General features: G+C 39.1%; 1 protein-coding gene across 4 annotated transcripts in view; it reads right to left on the bottom strand.

Annotated features, from left to right (window-relative positions):
* ARHGAP6 (Rho GTPase activating protein 6) overlaps positions 1 to 12461 on the bottom strand; it is a 532190-nt gene that overhangs the window by 144296 nt on the left and 375433 nt on the right. The gene's annotated exons all lie outside the window — the stretch shown is intronic.

Raw genomic sequence — 12461 nt, 5'->3', positions numbered from 1 at the left:
AGGACTATATTTCTTTTTAGAGACAATTTAAATTACACCATCTCAAAACTTTAAAAAAATAGAAGTTTATATAGTAGTTGTAATAGTTGGTAGTGTGAAAAATTATGAAGAAGTATATAGTCACTGAGCCAGAACAAAATGTTGTTGTTCAGTCGCTCAGACATGTCCAACTCTTTGTGACCCCATGGATGGTAGCCCACCAGACCCCTCTATTCGTGAAATTTCCCAGGCAAGAATGCTAGAGTGGGATGCCATTTCCTCCTCCAGGGAATCTTCCCAACCCAGGGATCTAATGTGCATCTCCTGCATTGGCAAGAGAATTCTTTACCACTGAAACACCTGGGAAGCCAGAACCAAATGAGGGAAAGTTTATATGAAGAATTCTTTACATTAAAAAGATAAGCTTTTCTGAAATGTTTATATTACAAAACAAATGAAAACTTGGAGCACTGGCTTTATACTTCACACCACATTAGTAACCAAAATCTGGTCTTTTGATCTCATTCTACTGAAAGCAATTTTTTAATGAAATTATGTGATACATAAAATAATGTACTGAATTTTAAATCTTTGAGGTATTTTCCTAAGAAAACTTATATTAAATGGAGCTTCAAATAGGGAATCACAGTGGTTTTATATACAAGTCATTTCTTTCACTTCATAATCTTTAAGATGATAAATTCTACTGTATAGTCTTCAAAATGTTAACAGATGCATAAAATGGACTCAATACAGCTTTACTTTCCCACTTATATTTATATTTGAATTCTTTTTTCCTCCTACACCCAAACAGAATTGTTATCAGTTTTTTTAGTGTTTATATTACACAATAACCACAGTAACTTTATTCTAATACCTTTAATGATTAAGGCCCCTTAATCATTTTCTGGAATGAATAAACATTACTGGGAGGGTGTCAATATTCAAGCAAATAACCTGATTTTAAAGAATTTAGAATAAATAAAAAAGTCAGAAAGAAAGCTTTTAATCAACTGACATAGGCTAATTCTAATCAATTTAGTATGTATTTATTAATCACCCTCTAGGGTAAAGCACTATTCCATGTCCTGATAAAAATGGTAAGTCCCCATCCTTAAGGAATCTAGAATCTACCAAAGGGCTAAAATAAGCTCACAAATAATGATAAGAGAAAGCCTAATAGTGTTAAGACCATGGCAGAAGTGTAGTCAAAATGCCTTGGCAAATATGAAAGAAAGTGCTAGTCGCTCAGTCATGTCCAACTCTTTGTGACCCCATGGACTGTAGCCCGCCAGACTCCTCTGTCCATGGGATTCTCCAGGCAAGAACACTGGAGTGCATTGCCATTTCTCTCTACAGGGGATCTTCCTGACCCACGCAGATAGCTTTCCTCACCACTTGGTCCTTGTTGGCAGTGCTGGAATTAATCCCAGCATCAGGCTTTCCACAAATTCAGGAGGGAGGAGCCCCCTCCCCTGTCCCACAGAACAAATGCTCACTCCTCCAATTATGGCATCAATTACTATAAAATACCATATCCACATCAAATGTGGCATCTGTTTCCCTCATTAGTGATTGGTTTAGGGATTGGTTGTGTTGGAAGCTGAACAATGAATGAGGCTGAAAGGGAAGTCTAATAGGAGAGGCAGAGCTTCTGGGAAAAAGAATTACCCTCTAATTAAAACTGCGTACCTAAGTTGTTACCGAGCCTGTAAAACAATTATCCTTCAATTAAAAAAATAAATACATTAAAAAAGAAAACTGTATACACATGCTAGGGAAAGTGCTCTTCTGTCTTTGGATCTATTTGTTTGAGAATGTCATGCCTGGAGTTGTGTCTGCCATCTTGTAACCAGGAGGGACAAGTAGAAAGGCAGAAACTCTCTAGGTCTTCAGTGCCCCTGAAATAACCAACCTTAGAACCATCTATCTCTAGATGAATGACGCACTCTATTTCCATGCTAGTGTCTTTCAATTGTGGGTCATAATTGATTAGTGGGTCATGACATCGACATCAAGAGCCCTATCATTTATGTCATGCCAGCAAACTTTCTCTTCCAACAATGTGATGCTTATATGGTCAGGACTAAGGAGAATTGTTTTGTCAATGACTTTCCTGAAAAAAAATCCAGTAGAAAGATAGAAATATATATACTGGTATAGTCTCCAAAATATATGCCCCCACCACACTTTGTCTTCCACAGCTCATGAAAATATTGCCATTATGTTTATTCGTACTGAGAAACATTTTCAGGATATAAGGAATGATGTTACTTGAAAACTATGTGTGATATTGGAAAGAACACAAAATTTCAAACCAGACTGGAGTTGCTTTCAAGTTTTCTGATATAAGAGGATTCTCTATTTGGGAAAGTCACTGACAAAATTATTCTTGTCTTATAATAATTCAAATTATATACATATATTCAAACCACATATTTGAATTACAGGGAAAAGTTCAGGCTCTGGACTCTGAAGACTGCTCACTATGGAATGAGGTATACTGCGTAAGTGACAAGAAACTGAAACTTCTGTATTAAATGCCCAAACATATGTTTTAATAAACCATTTTCTGGAGAAGGAAATGGCAACCCACTCCAGTATTCTTGCCTGGAAAAGTCCATGGACAGAGGAGCCTGGCGGGCTGCAGTCCATGGGGTTACATGACAGAGCATGTGTGCATGAGGGTGGAGGGTGGTGGGTTGCTAGCAATAAACTGGTAGAACTAAAAAAAATAAATAAACCATTTTCATCATAGTCTTCTATAATAGACATGCATGTTAACCACAACATAGGATCTGTTTGATGGTCCAGAATCAGACTTATGAACATCCACCAATGAAGCGAGATGGCTTGGAAATTCAGAAGCAATAAAGCTTTCATGCCGGTTTTAATTGCCTGATATTACTTAGTCAGTCTAATCATTCCTTCCTGCTCCAGGCAATTCCTTCTTTTTGTTAGTGTATTTTACGTCTTCTAATGTGTAGGTTACTTTGTATACATTTTCTTCCTAACAAAATAAAGTACACTGACCTTTGGATTGTTACTCTGGAAGTTCCAGTCATTTTGAGATTATTTAATTTCCCGATTGCCTATCTGTGGCAGATGACTGCAGTCGACAACCTACATGTAGATATGTGTGGCTACCTAGTGTAACACAAAGTTTCACCACGTAATACACCACATACTTTGTAAGTATCACCACGTAATACTTACAAAGCTGATGTAAATTAAATAAAAAGGAGCATTTATAATTCATTCAAACTCAAGCTTAGTTGCCCAGTGTTGTATGTTTTTGAATAAAATATGGAAGAAAACTCACTAGATAATAATGACTAAGAGTCAAAGTATAGGCTGAAATAAATAGCAACACTGATCATAAATACACTAATAAACACAAGCATATATAAAAACATCTTAAATCAGCAAAAAAGAAACATAAGAGTATATTATTGTCAAGGGTGTGCTATGTCTTTGAAATTAAGCTAAAAATACAGATGAAGTTGAGTAGATAACCTCAAGGAAATTCTCATCTCACCATAACCACTCCCATGTTACTAATACATTTAAAAATCTGTTCTGCTCTCATTCACTCCTTGTTGGTGAGGGTTTCAATATCCATAACTTTTCCAGGGTGCAAATATATGTCTAGGAATTACCCAAAGAGAGTCATCAAAATGTATGGTAAGACATGTTCAAAGATGATGATTATGTATTCTACTGAGAACCTGCATCTCTCTGAAATTTGTCTATATATATCTGAAGGAATTATGTGGTAAAAAGTATCTCTAGAAGAAAATGTATTAGTGGAAAAAATGTGATAAAATAAAATTGAAGACCAAGACTGTATATCAAATGTGAATATTACATGTAACCATAACATGTAAACAGGGCTTCCCTGGTGGCTCAGACCATAAAGAATCTGCCTGCAATGTAGGAGACTCAGGTTTGATCCCTGGGTGGGGAAGATCCCCTGGAGAAGAGAATGGCAACCCACTTCAGTATTCATGCCTGGAGAATCCCATGGACTGTAGCCTCAGACCTTGCAGTCGCAGAGTTGGACACGACTGAGTGACTAACACTTCACTTTTCATAATGTGTAGATAATTTGAACACACATATATAAATGTGTGTAGAGAAAAACTAGAAGGAAGATACATCTGTTTGTATGAAGATCAAATTTTTCTACAAAAATATAATAAATTACTTCTGTAATCAAGAACAAATTTAATTTTTAAAGTTTGTTTTCCCTTCTTTCTGCTTCAGTTCAGACCACCTCCTTCCTTCAGTTCCCTTTGATGTGAGTTTCGGATCTTGGTGAGTCCCCTTCAGGTAAATTCCCAGCAGAAATCAGTTAATATGTACTTGATTTTTCAGAGAAATATTTGGACCAAAGAAGGGTGAAAGGAAAGGGGCAACTGGCTTTAGCAGGAACAAAAATGAATAATACAATCAAACAACAAAGAAGATATGAGCATTATAAAGTTAAGGAAAAAGAATTTAGAAACAACAAAAATAAAGTAAAATAGAAACGATCACCAAAGCAGCTCCTACTGAAATTCTATCAAAGATTAGCTGGATTCAAAGAGCAGGCAGGTCAAAGAGAAAACTCAATGTCTTAAGTCCTAAACCCTTAAAGAGAGGAGGCTTGTGATGACTTCAAATTAAATGAGTTGGTTCTCTTTTTGATTCAAATAATACCTAAACTACTACTGACTTAAAATTAGCCAATTATCTAATTTTACTTTGGGGCTTCAAATGCTTATAATGTATATTTTTCTCTCCTATGCTTAATTACATCGGGTCTGAATCATCTGAAGAGTTCAACCTCAGTCAGTACCCATTCTAATTAACCAGAAAATGCTCACAGTTCACTTATTAGAAAGGGCAAAAGAAGATGCAATTTAACATGCTAATTTCTAGGCTCTATTTTCATAACCCCCTATTTTTTATGAGAAGTTTGGTCTTATTAAATTGAAAACAATTTGAAAGAAAACCCAAGATTGGCATCTTAAATTCATGAGTAATGCTTATTACTCCTTGCCAGATACATGGCTCTTGGATAATAGCTATTTGGAAGGCAAGAGTCCTTTAACAATGCTGTGCAGCAGCAAAATTAGAATAAAAATGCAAGACCCATTATTATAATATATGCATTGTTAGCATGCAAAGAGGATGGGAACTGAAAGAGTACCTGGAAGTAATCGTCACTTAGTTAGAAAGAGTAATAGTTGTCACATTTTACAAATCAAAATTTAGGGTGATAATATAATGGAATATTTAAAATCAAAGACATATGCTGACTGGTAATGATGTTCTACACTTGGCACTGTTCAGTAAAGATCCTCATGTGGTTATTCAATTTTTTTTAATGAGATTAAATTTAAAATTCAGTTCCTCAGTCACATGAGACATGTGTGGCTAGTGGCTGCCGTATTGGGCTGCAGAGATGCAAAACATTCCGTTTACCAACCAGAGTTTTACTAGGCAGTGCCGCTCTATATACTGCCTCTTGAGGTAGAAAAGCAACTCCTAGGAATTCGAAGATTTTAAACAAAAGATGAAACAAAAAGACTTGCTGGTTAAAACTGAATATCTCAACTATCCATTACAAGTCATTTTCCAAGCACTCCAGGAAGTACAATCTTGTATGGGAATTTTCTAAGAACCCTAGAAACACCCTTCTCTTCCTGAGGTTGAATCACACACTCCAAAATGGTTTCCCTTCTAGTGTTCTTTTAAAATAGACAAATCCAGAGTTCCGCTAAATTGATTTTTCTGCTTGTAACAGACACTTTTAGTTCCAAAGAAATGGTCATTTATTTTCAGTCCTCTACCAGCCACATCCACACTGGCGGTAGAAGGCGGGGGCTGCCCTTGACCTAGGGTTTCACTGGAATTAGGCCAAAGTGTAAGCTGATGGAAAGATAAAAGAAAAAAATAACAAACTTTCGTCCATCCCTGAGAGTGGCTGACTGCCTGTAAGCGTTGCAAAATATTTACATTCTTTTCTATTTTGTGGTTCAAACTGACAGCGCAACATAGGATAAATGGGTACCTGCGTGCTTGAGAATACACACACCGACAGACACACTTACATGTCCATGAAGTTTACCTCTAGTAAAAGGACATATGCTACTTGAACAATCTGAAATTTAAAATAAAACTTTTCTCCATTCCAATCATTTAGAGACTATATGGCTATTGTACTAATTACCATTATCAAGGCATATTATACTTCTTTCAATACAAAAATACAAGGGGAAAAGGTCAAGTTGCTCATTTTATTTACAAACAAAGTCAAGTTGACCACTTCCTCTCACAACTCAACACCAAAACACTGACTTTTCTCCCAAATCTGAAGTTTGCCCCTTAGCAATAAACACTTGCGGAAAAGACTGAGTTTAAGGCCAAGGCTTTAAAAAGAATACAAAATAGCAAGGAACTGTATTGATTTTTCTTAAAAGGGATTTGACTGTGGCTTAACATGGGGATCACAAGAGAAAAATGATTTCAACCAGTTTCCTACATTTCCAGAACATAGTGGCCTCTAGCTGTGTTCCACATTGCTTTAATAAAATAGCCATTAGCCTGTGTTTGTTGTGAAATTCTTGTTAATTTGTATTTTTAGTTGTTGTTTTGTGATTTGCCTTATAATTCCCTTTGCTCTCATTTGGTCTAGAGCCTTATCGCTAGGGAGTCACTGGCTGAAATTTACTTATTCCAAAACACTTCCCTGCTGGGAAGAATTCATCCTGTCTTCATCTGAAACACCTGATTCTTCTAGAAATAAATAACACTTGAGAAATAAGATGGGCTTCCCTGGTAGCTGGAACAGTAAAGAATCTGCCTATAATGCAGGAGATGCGAGTTCAATCCTTGGGTCAGGAAGATCCCCTGGAGAAGGGAATGGCTAGCCATCTAGTCTATCTGAAACACCTGGCTCTTCTAGAAACAGATAATGCTTGAGGAATAAGATAGGGCTGGGAGTGGTGAGGACAGAATAGGTTGGAGTGAGAGGAAAGAAATGGTCATTTAGGTCCCCAAACATCTCCCTCAATAAATCATGCCTGAATCACCCATCAAAAAAAAAAAAAAATCAAGATCAGTGAAGGCCCCTTACAAATAACAGGCCCTAGGGTCAACAAAAAATAGTCCAAGGTGCAGCATTTATTTTCTTTTTCTTAATCAAAAAAATTTTACAACAATGTTAACTATCTCCCTCAGAACAGCCAGATCTTGTTTTCCTCTTCAAAGAATTTTCCATGCTTCCAATTTGTCTGTGGAATGTGGGGGTTCTGGGGTCACAATCGTGACCTTGGCCTATCTGCTGTGGAAACTTGGATGAGTTTCTTGCCTCTCTGTGCCTCAATTTCTTCATCTATAAGTGGTACTAACGTCCATCTCTGAGTCCTTTTATGTCAACACGTTCTACCACCCATATTCAGAAAGGGGGAGTCTTCTCCTGGCTGTATAGACCCACAAAGGGGCCACTACACAGGTGGAAGCAGGGACTGAAACAGAATTTGAAAATACAAAAGCTTTCTCTGCCAAAGGCTCCAAAGTCAAACACAACTGCCTCGTGTCAATGTGCCATCTCTGACACAGAGCCAGCTGAACACCTCTCTCACGATAGCTATGTTCCACGGTCCCTGCCTTCTATCTGACACCCCCAGAGGCTGTTCTTCGCCACCTCTAAGGTCACTCTAAAGGCAGCAGGAGCGTAAAGCCACCAGGAGGGCAGTATGGGCTCACTGGCGGCCGCAGCATTAGAACTTCCCCCTCCGAATGGCTTCCTTTTACCTTCTTTGTAAGGCCTGGCCCCCGTATATAGCAACGTCCAACTCTGAACCTTTCCTTGTCACTCTGGCATTGGTCTCAGCTCAGCTAACTCCCCTCTAGGCATTTCTTTACCAAACTGTGTTTCTTTAGAGCAGGGGTACTCAACCAGGCTGCAGTGCTTTCTGGGGCACGTGTGGCAACGTCTGGAGTCACAATGCGCAGATGCAGATGGGCCTGAAGTACTATCAGCGTCTGGTAGGGAGAGACCAGGGATGCTGCTGACCATCCTCAATGCACAAAACAGACCCCCACGACAAAGAATGATCCAGCCTGAATGTCAGCACTGCTCGTGTTGAGAAACCCTACTCTGGAAAAGAACACCAACATTGAGTCATGCTGTGTGTTCAAAACCTAAAGTATAGAAAGAATGAGACTCTGGACAAATGTCTGAGTCTGTATGCATTTTAAAAACATCACTAGAAAGAAAACCCAAAAACTCACATCTCAAAGTTAGCGAACTTGCTATAGGACCTCATACTAAAGGATTTTCACTTCCTGTATCAACTGCATCAGAAAATTCTAAACAGCTTGGGGAGTGACCAGGCTGTTAAAGAAAACGTACAAGATGAAGAGATGGTCACTCTAGGATTAAATCAGCTGAGTTCTCTAAATCAAGGCAATTCTGCAGAAATTAGAATAGTTACTTGCTTCTTCTGAAGTTACATAAAAGTGGTTGTGTTAGCTGAGTAAGAAAGGAGGAGAAAAATAATCAGATCATTAGCCATTAGAATAAGCACTGAATTAGAGCTCATTTAGTTTGTTTGGGAAACATCTGGTTTTTAAATTTGCTTGAATTTGGCAGAATAACGAGATAAGTAGTTGTGTGCAAAGAGTGGGCAGGAATTTAAGATGCCTTAATTCTCATGATTTTCAGAACCATCACTCTCCCAATATTTGATGAGTGAAGTTTTGATCACAAAATTATTACCAAAAACCTCTGACAACCATGGGAATATAAAGCAGTGTGATGTAAGTAAAGGAGACCTACTTTGATTGAGTGCAGACCTTGGGGAACCTACAATATTTGAGGGACTCAAGACACAGAACATCTTATCTGTCCAAATATCAAACTCAAGACACTCTTCCAAGTGTGATTAAGCCCCTCCCTCCTGGCCTCCATACACCAAAAATCAGGAGAATGGCCATAAACGAGCTTCAGCTCAATGCCTCCTCATCTGGAGACCTTTTCTTGTTGGTCCATACAGGCTGGAGCGCTCAGGCCTCGAGGTTTCCCAGAATATGTTGGGTGTGCCTCTATTTCAAGAAACTGCTTGTTTCTACTTTGGTCTCTCTACTAACTGGTAAACTCCTTGAGGGAGATTTAGAAAAATATCTGGAGGCTCATCGGTATGCTTAATATCTACTCAAGGAACTGTCCTTTGCATTAAAAAGTTACCACACAGTCTTATAAAAGTAAAGCTAATAATAATAACATCAAACATTTACTGGGCTCTTGTTATAGTCTAGGCACTGTTCTAAGCACATGACATGTATTGGCTCCTTCAATTTTCACAACGTTATAGAGGAAAACTTGTCTCTTCTCAGTTTATAGATGAGGAGGTGTTCAAACATTCATCTTGAAAAAGAAATGAGGTATTTCTTAAAACACAACCCTGTCCCATGTTTGATGAGTATCATTTAAAAGGTTAACTAATTTGTCATCTGCTCCTAGGATCCTAACTAAACCAATTTATATTACTAACAGCAAATATAAATTCAACTGATCAGAGTCATAAAGCTTTTCTCCTCTTGCCACTTGATTTTTCCTGCCCATTTGACCTCCCAGGGTTGTGATAAAGAGCTCATTGTAAAGAAAGCTCCAGAACTCTCAATCCGATAACGCCTCTGCAGTTGTGGTGAACCACCATACATGGGGAGGAAAGCTCTGCAAATATGGGCAAATATCCCCACTCCAGGGCATCATTGCCATGGCAACCAGGAGAGAATTGTCCATCCCAGCTGTGAGTGTGAACCTGAGCATGAATGGCCCTCACCCTTTCCTTGGCTCCAAAAGGTGGATTGAAAACAAACAAACACAAGTCCAGACCTTATGGGAACAGCTAGGTGCTGTCTTTCATTGATTCGTTCAGAGAAAGCTACAGTGGGAACTAAGGACATGTAGAAAATTCAGGCCTTGACCCTACATTATCTTGCTTCCCAGGAGGCGCACTGAACTCATATCCAACACACATGGAGAGGCCATCTCAAGCAGCATTCTAAAGTTCACTGAGAATGGCCAGAAGAGGAGGGTTGCTGACATACTCTTCTCAGGACATTAACTCAGAACTAATTGGCTGGCATACTTTCTCTACCCGGCACTTGATGTCCAGATTAAAATACACGAAAAGGTTCAGTATCTCAACAGCCTCCTGCATTGAAGCCTCCACAAGTCCTAGCTATCGAGGTGGCACTCCCAACTGGCTCCCCCACGGGGTGCTGACTAGGGAAGGAAACGTTTGTGAACTTGCATAGTGACATGCAGAAACCAACTCAGGCTCAGAAGGAAGATTCACAAAATCCAATGTTCTCCCTGTCATGAGGAACTTGGGCTCAACCTGGTTTCCACAGATATTTTGTTTTTAATCTGGAAATAGCCACAAGTTAGCAACTGCAAAATATTTTTTTAATAGAAAAAACAGTGATGGATTTTTAACCACATTTACTGAACATTGCTTAAATGCACAATTCCTATCAGTAGGATTTTCGAAGAGAGTTGGAAAACAAAAGGGGATTTACTGCCTTTGTGGCTCATTTTCCCACAGGTAGAAGAAAACTGTGTTGGATGAACAGTGTTAGGTAGCTTGGAACCTACACTCACTGCAGCCCAAGTTGATTTCTGTTATAGCTGCTAATACTGTAAATAACCAGAGTTGCAGTATTTAAGTCTTTGCCCTTCTTTCAAAATGGATCATTCAACAGATTGTAAATGATGGTGACTTATGACAAATAAATTTTCTCCAAAAGTAATTTGGTTTTTAACAAATTAAATAATTTTCATATATTTACACTACTTTTAACAATATATAGTTAGTGGCAATGTGCGCACAATAGAGAGGAAGAACTCCACCTATGATTGGAAGTAGATGGTCACGTAGTTTAAGGTAAGAGACGGCTAATCTGTAGGAAAGCCTGTGGCTTCACCTTCTTGGTGTTAAAAACATTCATCAAATAAGCTAATGTTTAATATGATACCCTCTGTTCCTTTAGGAAGGATTCAAAGAAACCTTTACTTGTAGCTATATAAAACTAACAAGTATCTAAGCTCTGTGAACACCTTTGGAATATTTTACATTTTAGGTCTTTCTATGAAATCATAAAAAGCTGGAACCACACAAAACAAGGTTTGTACCAGAGGTTGCAAGCAGCAAAACCAAGGCTTTCTGCTTTGCTCCATCAGTTATCTGTCTTTGCTGCATGCAATAGTAGGACCACATTTTGAGGTTTCACATCAGTACCCATTCTGCTTGTAAATGTCATAGAATCTTCATCCTCCATTGTATTGAGGGGAAGGGCAAGATTTGCCCTTTTCCTGAATTTTCATCATTATATGGCATCCAATGATCCAGACCCAAAGAGAAGCTCAAAAGCAAAGGTTCTACCACGGACTAGCCAGGTGACACTGCCATCATCAAATCCGCTCCTACATTCATTTTCTCTGTTTCAGAAAAATATTGCAATCAAAGGCCACCAAGATGCATGCAACACTAACAATATAAGCCAATGTGCATTGCTAAAGTCAAATTGCATCCATTTTTAAATACTGAAAAGACAGCCAAAAGGAAAGGTGCTGAAGAAATGGCAGATCCTTACTGAGATTTGCTTTACATGTTCAATAAAAATATGAATGTCTTAGCAATGATATATAGCATCCCAGTCATCCTGGCTTGAAGGCTCTGAACCTTCTCCTAAAGCAATAGGCAGAGACATCTGAAGTGTCATTTGAACCATCTGAACTTTGAAGCTGAAAGAGACTTGGGTGCTAGCACCAGCTGAGTTAATCCCTCCAAAGTGACTGCTTCTCACCCTTTCCTGCTTGTGTCTACCTTCCCCTGTTGCAGCTCCAGGACTATTACCTGATGAAGCCATCCACGATCTTATTGGCTTGGGTCCTGCTGCACTTCAGGCAGGAGGCACAAACACACAGCCTGAAATGTACACACCGTATCTTCTTACCTCTGCAGGGTCCTTACACCTCAGCAGCAGCAGCAGCTCCAGGCAGAACTGACCTCCCATCCTCCCCACGCAGAGCCCCTGGTCAGTGTGGGAACAGAGAAGGAGGCTGGAGACGGGGATACTGCTTGGGGAGCTGGAGGAGCTGGGCAGGCAGGCTCCCCAGCTGGAATGTGTAGCTAGAGGCCCTGGGAGGGAGAAGGCCTGGGGTCACTGTGATCCTCTGAGTCAGACACCCTGGGGAACTCTCAGCTCTGAAAGGCCTCCTTTGGCACACGAGGCGGAAAGGCACAGAGAAATTACTAGGGGGAAAGTTCTGAAAGTTATAAATCCGAGGTAAATGGTTACATGGGTGTATACCAGTTTAAAGTAAATGGTAGAGGTGCAATATGAATGCAGGAGGGGGCACACCATTTACATGATATGCTACTTCATATATCTGATAAGGGACTTGGACCCAGAATATACAA

This window comes from Capra hircus (assembly GCF_001704415.2).
Source record: "Capra hircus breed San Clemente chromosome X unlocalized genomic scaffold, ASM170441v1, whole genome shotgun sequence".
Classification (NCBI taxonomy): domain Eukaryota; kingdom Metazoa; phylum Chordata; class Mammalia; order Artiodactyla; family Bovidae; genus Capra; species Capra hircus.
The sequence above is the reverse complement of the archived record's forward strand: the minus strand, read 5'-3'. Positions and strand labels throughout refer to the sequence as shown.